Source organism: Cnephaeus nilssonii (genome assembly GCF_951640355.1).
Source record: "Cnephaeus nilssonii genome assembly, chromosome: 18".
Taxonomy (NCBI): domain Eukaryota; kingdom Metazoa; phylum Chordata; class Mammalia; order Chiroptera; family Vespertilionidae; genus Cnephaeus; species Cnephaeus nilssonii.
The window spans coordinates 8958296-8966675 of NC_137089.1; the positions used below are offsets into that span (position 1 = coordinate 8958296).

The 8380-nt window shown below is 46.1% G+C and overlaps 1 protein-coding gene across 1 annotated transcript in view; it reads right to left on the reverse strand.

The window, feature by feature from the left end:
• The window catches only part of CDH17 (cadherin 17), a 60439-nt gene extending 54135 nt beyond the window's left edge, over window positions 1-6304 (reverse strand). Inside the window, exon 1 of the mRNA XM_079796108.1 lies at window positions 6211-6304. The gene's annotated coding sequence lies outside the window, so the exon portion shown is untranslated. The remainder of the gene's footprint in view (window positions 1-6210) is intronic.
• Between the last annotated feature and the right edge of the window lie 2076 nt (window positions 6305-8380).

Consider the following 8380-nt stretch of genomic DNA (forward strand, 5'->3'; position numbering starts at 1 on the left):
GTTTGGAGGGAAAAGGCGGGGGGGGGGGGGGGGGCAGGGGAATTTTGAAAAGCCGCCACCACTTGTTTTGACCATGGGCCACTAACAAATAGGGGACCAGAGCTGGTAGTCTTGCTGTTTACAGCTGATGCTTTCATTAAATTCACACCGCCCACAAAACACTGATATTCCTCCGCGTCCTCAATCTGTGCTCAGGCAGAATAACAACACAAAGGCGACTAACATTTACTGAAAACAATTTGCCACATACATGCTGAGACTTCTATGTGAATTATCATATTGATTTCTCATAAGAACCCTATGAAGCAGGTACTATTAAAATTTAGCTCTTAAAGATCAAAAATCAAAATGTGAGGGTCAAAGGAAGTTAGACTTGCCCAAGATCACCCTGCCTGGCTAATTCCACACCTATGCTTTCATTCATATAGTCTTCTCCCTCTGAAGGTACAAACATCATATCACCACCTGATGCCACTTTATTTGTTACATACCTTTCCAGAAATTCAATAAAGTTATCATTTTTCACTCAATGGTGGCTCTTCCTCTGCAGGTGCTGACGTGACGCCCCTTCTCAGAGGAGCATCACGCAGGAGGTTTAGCTCCTACAGCACTTAAATTTCTCCTCATTTCCCTTCTGACCTTCATCTCAGCAGTCTCCCCCTTTTTTAAAAAAATTTTTTATTGATTTTAGAGAGGAAGAGAGAGATAGAAACATCAATGATGAGAGAGAATCATCGATCGGCTGCCTCCTACACTCCCCTGACTGGGGAATCGAACCTTGACTGCCTGGTTCATAGGTCAATGCTCAACCACTGAGCCACCTTAGCTGGGCCCATTGTTTAATCAAGCCAAGTGCTTTGGGTTGAATAGTGTCCCCCTCCAAAAAAAAGGAACTCCTCATACGTTGGAGTTCTAACTTCCAAGTACCTCAGACTACGATCTTATTTGGAGATGGGGTCTTTACAGAGGTGATGAAGTTAAAATTAAGTCGTTAAGGTGGGCCCTGATCCAATGTGACTGGAGTCCTCATAAAAAAAGGCAAATGTGGATCCAGAAATGGGCCTAGAGTGAAGACGGTGTGCAGAGACAGAGGGGGAAGACAGCCATCCTTAAGCCGAGGGGAGAAGCCTGCAGTAGATCCTCACGGCCCCAGAAGGAACCAACCCTGCTGATACCTGGATTTTGACTTCCAGCCTCCAGATGGGAGACAATACATTTCTGTTGGTTAAGCCACTTCACCGGTTAGAGCAGTCCTTGCAAACTAACACACAAAGAAACTCTAGTTTTCCCTGAGAAAGATGCTGCCATCCCAGGATAGAGGTAGTCTGGGTGGAGCTTTATTCAGCTACTAGAGGCCCAATGCACAAAATTCGTGCAAGCACCTTGGCCCCGCGTACCGCCCCACCCCCGCCCCCGCCGCCACCACGGCCAGGGGCCTTTACTGCCTCTACCATGGCCCCCACACGTCCAGTCTAATTAGCATATTACACTTTCATTATTATAGATTATACATGCAGCACCCACAGCACCCCAGGGGGGCCGCTTGAAGGTTGGTTGATTTTCCTGTTGGGCTCCAACCCTCCCAAGAGGCATTTTCAGACAGTCCCGTCACTTCCCCATTTGTCTGAGTGAGGACAGGGAATTCTTCTGTCCCATGTCTCAAAACTTATAAGTAACTCAGTACTCAAGCATCGATTTTTTTCCCCTTATAAAAAGCTAAGTCATAGACAAGCTTTAAATAGAGTCAGTTATTTCTCATCATTTTTTGTTTTGTTTTGCTTTGAAATATATTTTTATTGATTTCAGAGAGGGAGAGAGAGATAGAAACATCAATGATGAGAGAGAATCATTGATTGGTTGCCTCCTGCACACCCCTCACTGGGGATCAAGCCTGTAACCCGGCATGTGCCCTTGACCGGAATCGAACCCAAGACCCTTTAGTCTGCAGGCCAGCACTCTATCCACTGAGCCAAACCAGCTAGGGCTCATCCTTTTTGCTTTTTAAAAAAAATCCATTAAGGGCTTGGAATTAAATTAATTAATTTTTTTCTAAAATTGAGCCATGCATTTCTAACGAACAATGAAGGCACAGAAAGAGAGGACTGCAAAATTTGTTTTCAAATATCACAGGTGATGTGGGTGGGGAAGGATGGGACTGGAATTCATACCACCACCCGCACCAAGCAGCACCAAATACCCTGGGTGCCATTTTTCCACCTCTGCATTGCATACTATAAATTATAAAGCAAGACCAGATATGAATCAAGAGCAGATTAAAAGGTCACGCACACCATTGTTCACCAAGGAAGGTTCAGACCATCATGCCCCTTTTGGCCTCACTCACAAATCTCTGGCCCCATCGCTATCACTTACGGTTTAGACAAATCACAGGGGATCAGACCAACTGGCACCTTTGACAAATTAGAGACCCAATTAAAGTGGCCATTAATAAGCTAGAAACAGGCCGACATAAGATCAGCGCTGCTGCCTCCCACTTCAGGCTGATTAGGAAGGAAGAAGGAAAGGAGGGGTGGATGTGCCCCCTCAAACTCACACCAGACACGCCTACCGTGATGTCAAACACACGTGACACCTCAACCCTGAATGGAAGGGTCATCCAGACTAGGTCAAAGGGAAGGGAAGACCCACATGGGTACAACAGATGGCTACTCTGCCAGGGTGCTTCCCTGACGGCCTACACGGGTTGGCAATGAATCCCCCTGGGGTGTGCGGGCTTATTGCGCAGAAACCCTGGGTGGGCGCAGGCAAAGGACTCTTCCCTCCCTATCAAGCAGAACATCACAAGGCCTTCCCGGGACTCAAGAGGAGGGTAGGAATCACTGTTCCTCGTAACAGGGGCCTTAATTATTTTTGACAGTTTCTTCATGTATTACACAGCATCTCTTTGTATGATAAAGTGTACAGATGAGCATTTTGTCACATCCGGGCCTTAGAAATTCAGTATGAGGCAAATCCAAATTAGACCCCATCCTCCTGGGTTTCGATACTGAGATTTAAAGAAAAAGGAAGAAAAAAAAAAACCACAACACTTTCTATAATACTAGTTCCTTTATAAGGTGAACCTGAGGCAAGATTCCAATGACAAAAATGTGCCATCAGGTTCAAGGGTGGCAGGTTAACTTTCTGATTTCTTTAATTTAATCAAGACCAACTACTGGGATGGGCAAGAGAGTAAGGGGGAAATAAGTTACTTCCAGCTTATTGAGGGGTCGCATCCCATATGACATCTCACTCATGAGCTAGTTCTTTATCATTAAAACTTCAAAAATAGCTAGCGATTTGTGAGCATTTAAGTTAAGCACGTTGGACAACTTATTTCATATCCCAATTCTATAAAGTAGGTCCTGTTGACATCCTACAGGGCAGGAACCAAACCCAGGGAGGTGAGGGAGGTCGAACTGCCAAGACCAAGCACAGGGCCCTTCATGTGAGCAAGGTGTGTCCATCTTTTGTTTAAACATTCTTGTTGTTGTTGTTAATCCTCAACCCGAGGATAATTTTCCATTGATTTTTAAAGAGAGTGGAAGGGAAGGGAAGAGACACAGAGAGAGAAACATCGATGTGAGAGAGACACATCAATTGGTTGCCTCCCGCACGGGCCCTTACCAGGGCCAGAGATTGGGCCTGCAACCGAGGTACGTGCCCTTGACCGGAATCGAACACGAGACTCTTCAGTCTGTGGGCTGACACTCTGTCCACTGAGCAAAACTGGCTAGGGCTAAACATTAAGAGCATAAATCTACCATCTTGACTTCTCTTTGTTTCTTAAGAACTACAGGTCCTAATGTCTTAAAATAATTAAATTATGGAAAGAAAAGATTGATTCAGAATATCACGAGTAAGAAAATTCAATATGTCAGTTTTACAGAATATTTTCAGAGAAATTAAGTTTTCTTGGTGCTATATATAGCTTGTATGGCTTGGTTTCTTACGTATGCTTAAGTGAAAAATCAAGTTTAGTATAATTAATACCTAAGCTGCTGACTGGCTAACTGCTTTTGGTAACATTCTTGTACCTAAGGAAACATTCCTGTTTGTTCTCACAAGGAACATAGGTAGAGAGATATTCCTCAAACAAACTCAAAGGATGCCACACCCATACCTCACCAGAGGGGCTTTGAAATACCTCATAAAGAAGTAAATACAAACTGTTGGATCATTCTCTGATATTGTTGGACCCCACTTCCTTAAGGTAGAATGAGTTGCTCACTTATACAATAAAGGTATAGTTATTATAGCGTGATAGGGTTCCGTCCTTCTTCCCCGGAGAACAAAACAGCAACTTCTCAACTTGACCCGAGTCACCCAACTTGAACTTCCTCATGGAAAGGAGAGCTCACAGCACTGAGTTCCTTCCTTACTTCTCTGATGTATTCTCACAACCCCTTGCGTCGGCAGTGTCTCCATTTGATAGATGAGAAAACCAAGGTTCAGAGGGTTCAAGCAATGTGCTCTGTGCCTGCCGGCTGGCAAATCATAAAACCGGCCTAACCCACTGCCCAACCCAGAAGACTCATGAGCGATACGCCCTGTGAACCGTGATAAACTTTCATTCAGTGAAAGACTCATTTTGTTCCCTGAGGGGAGCCGAATGCGTTCATTTGCCTTGTCATCTAAACGTGTACCCTCTTCTTTCCAGTTATTTCTCACTTGCCGTCTACGTTTTTGAGGAAAAATAAAGACAAGCCAATATCAAAGAATGCATTGTCCTCCCAATCTCCTGCTCCCCATCCCCTATCGCAGAGGGCATCTGTCCCCAGAAAGTCACCATAAGAGAAAAGAAACAGAAACAGAGGGAGGGACTGGCTCTCCGGAGGCACCGGTAGGCCGTATGTGACTTGACATCTCCACAGAGTCACCCATTCCCAGATGCTGCGCCCACCAGGGCGGCTGCAAAGGAGGGCAGAAGCCAGCGACACACACATCAGGCCCAGCTTCCCCAAAGGTGAAAGCAGGTCTGTCGCTCTGTTTTCAATTCTTATTCCAGTACTTTTATTTATTATTTCTTTTCTTTTTAAAGACCATGTTCTTTGTTTTCATGTCTTTTTAAAAATTATAGTTGGCCCTGGCTGGCTTGGCTCAGTGGATAGAGCGTCGGCCTGCAGACTGAGGGGTCCCAGGTTCGATTCCAGCCAAGGGCACATGCCTTGGTTGCGGGGTCGCATCCCATATGACATCTCACTCATGAGCTAGTTCTTTATCATTAAAACTTCAAAAATCCCCAGTGGGGGGTGTGCGGGAGGCAGCCTATCAATGATTCTCTCTCATCATTGATGTTTCTGTCTCTCTCTCTCCTTTTCTCTTCCTCTCTGAAATCAATAAAGAAATATATTTATATATAAAAAAAGAAAATATATGCATTTGAGATAAAAACCTAGTATTTTATAGAAAGATATAGAGAATGTAGATAGATGACAGGTAGGTAGATAGACTAAATTTTAAAAATAAAAATAAAAAATTATAGTTGACAAGCAATTTTATACTAGTTTCAGGTATACAACATAGTGACTCAACATGTATGTACCTCACAAAATGATCATTGCCGTCAGTCTAGTAACCCCTTGTCAGCACCATCGTTACTAGGAGATTCCTGACTATATTCCCGGTGCTACACATTGCATCCCCACGACTTATTTTATAACTGGAAGAAAGGCTTCTTTTCCCTCATACCTCTCTCCTCCCCTCTGTGTCCCAGACAGTCGTAAGGATTCCACACAGCACCTCGTTCTCGGAGGAAACGTTAGAATGCTCAGGTTTTGAAGAGCACATCTGAGCGAGGACACCTTGGGAGAGTGAGATCCCAACCCCAGTGTCTAGGAGACGAGAAGCAGAGCATCTTGGGGCTAGGCACGTCCGTCTTCCCATCACAAAGAGTGGCTGCGATACTTACTTAAACACCCCTAACCTCCACCTTGCCTCGATTCCACTGTCAGGTTTGACTCAGCCGCAGCCGCGTCATCCAATGAGGTTATGAGAGGTGGGTGAGTGGAAAGAAAGTGCTTAAGAAATGGTGCTCGGGAAGCAAAACTTGCCCTACCGGGAATAAACTGCCCTTCCCAGCAATACTCCACAGCCCGACCTCAAGGGACAAACTTGTCCAGCGACCTCTTACGTGCCCTGCTCCACCATGTATGTTGCCATTCCCGAAGAAATGCGTTATCCACAGAGCTAAGACGTGTCAGCTCTTACCTTTCTGTGAGCAAATAACCACGCAGCTGTGGAGACTCTGGCTGGGACTCCAGGTTCTCCCAGGGGAGCCGGCTGTCTGCCCTGCTCTGCCTCCCCAGAGGCCGCTCCCTGCCCCTGCGGTCAAACATTAACCACCGGCTGCTGCACGGATCTCAGGAGCCATCCGATGTCATAAACCCCATTACTACCGTCACTCCGGGAAAGAACTCGGTTTGCACCCAAAGAAGCTCATTCACAGCGAATACATCTCAAAGCACGCTTCTGAATTTTCTGAATGTAGCTAATACATGAGAAGGCAAGGAGAAGGTGAAGCATAAAAACTCCCTGTGTGCTCAACTCTCTCTCTCGAGTATGAGCTCCAGGACCTCAAAGACGGCGTTTCACGCCTCTTCTGCACCACCACCCCAGCACGTAACAGGGTTGGCACAGAAAACTCAACGGACAAACATTTGAGCAGATTCCCTTTCAAACCCAAGAGCGCAGGATGCCAGGTCTGAGCAACGGGGCTGTTCATCGAAAAGCGGCCGCAAGACACAGAGGAAATGACTCAGAAAGCACAGCAGAGACACGATCCGGCTGCACCTGTTTCTGAGGTCCCAGGGCGCCTTCGAAGTCTGCAAGAAGCAGCCAGGAGTCGCCTTCGCTTAAAACACAAGCCGAGCCCTTTGCGGCGGGGAAACCGTTTCAGGACATGACTGCTGTCTGTCCAGCAAGCTGGACTCAGGCCAGAACAGAGGTTGCTTTCAGCAAACCCCCCTGTAGACACTGATTGTAATTGACGTTCATTCTGACATAAATCAGCTCTCCTCCCTCGCCTCCCGTTAGGAGCTGGTTCCTGGAACAGGTTTTGTCCTGAACTGGCCAATCACCTACAGTAATTAACCGGACGTGGTAGCACTCACCAACGAGTACCATGACTATCCTCACTTGGCCCTCTATAATTCTTTGGCACCTGCCACGCTGTGTAAGGATCCATTTCTTCTTGCCTTATATATAAATTTCCCTTTATAAACTCTATTAATTATCAGACCAGACAGCCTCTTTCTTCAGTCTTTCCCTGTCTCCTGCTTACAGAGCTAGACTGTCAGTCTTAGGACTTTTCCCTGTGTCTGCGCATAGGAATATCCTTTTCCTCACAATTCGGAGAATGGATGCACCTATCAAGAAGTTACTTTTTTCCACTCAAAAGGAGATCTCCGATTAAACAATAAGAGCCAACAGCTCCAGATTTCTTAAGTCAAGGCCTCTTTTAGACGGATTTCTGATTCTCACCTGTCAGTCACTCTGGGAATCCACACTGAAGAGAAGAATCAATGTTATTTTTTGTCCAATGTGGTACCTGTCACCATGTTTTCGTTGACCTTCTGATATTCATTTCTGGCTTCTTCTGAGCTGTGTTGTGCTTTCCACAAGAGCACAGCCCCCTGTAGAGATGGGCTTCCTCCTTTCCAGATCCCTTGAGAGGGAGGACCTCACGATTGCTCTAAGCCTCCTTTATCCTGAGCTTCCTGAAAGTGAAACCACCTAATTGCGTGCAGTGGTCAGCACACCGGGTGGACCAGCAGGTCCAGGAAGGATCCTTCCTCCTGTCTTACTGCCAACATAACTATGTTTAGGGAGATGAGGTCAAGCAAGGCTAAGCCATTCTCCCATTCTTAACACCTGGGTTTTCCCATTTGCTGAATAAATTGACCTTGTTCTATAAAATCAAATAGCTTCCACCTGTGGGTTTCACATCCTGGTGCGAGGAGTTAGCGTGACACGCAGGCAGGCAGGCGGGGCAGGGGTCCACGGGAAAACAAGGGCAGGTGGAACACGGGCGGGGGCAGACACGGCAGGGTGAGCCAGCCTCATCCCAGCAACCAACCATGCAGAAATAATAGAATGTTTTTAGACTCAGAACGGGGTTGGAGGGGTGTGTGAAACTAGGGAGGGTCCGCAACAATAAGGTGAAGCGACCCATAGGAACAGAGAAAGTTCAGGTCCGTTGCTGGGCAAGAACAATTGAGGGAATCAATCAGAACAGGTAAATACAGAACAGGCTTGTAGCAAATATAAACCCCTAGAGTCCAGTGGTCGGCAAACTCATTAGTCAACAGAGCCAAATATCAACAGTACAACGATTGAAATTTCTTTTGAGAGCCACATTTTTTAAACTTAAACTTCTTCT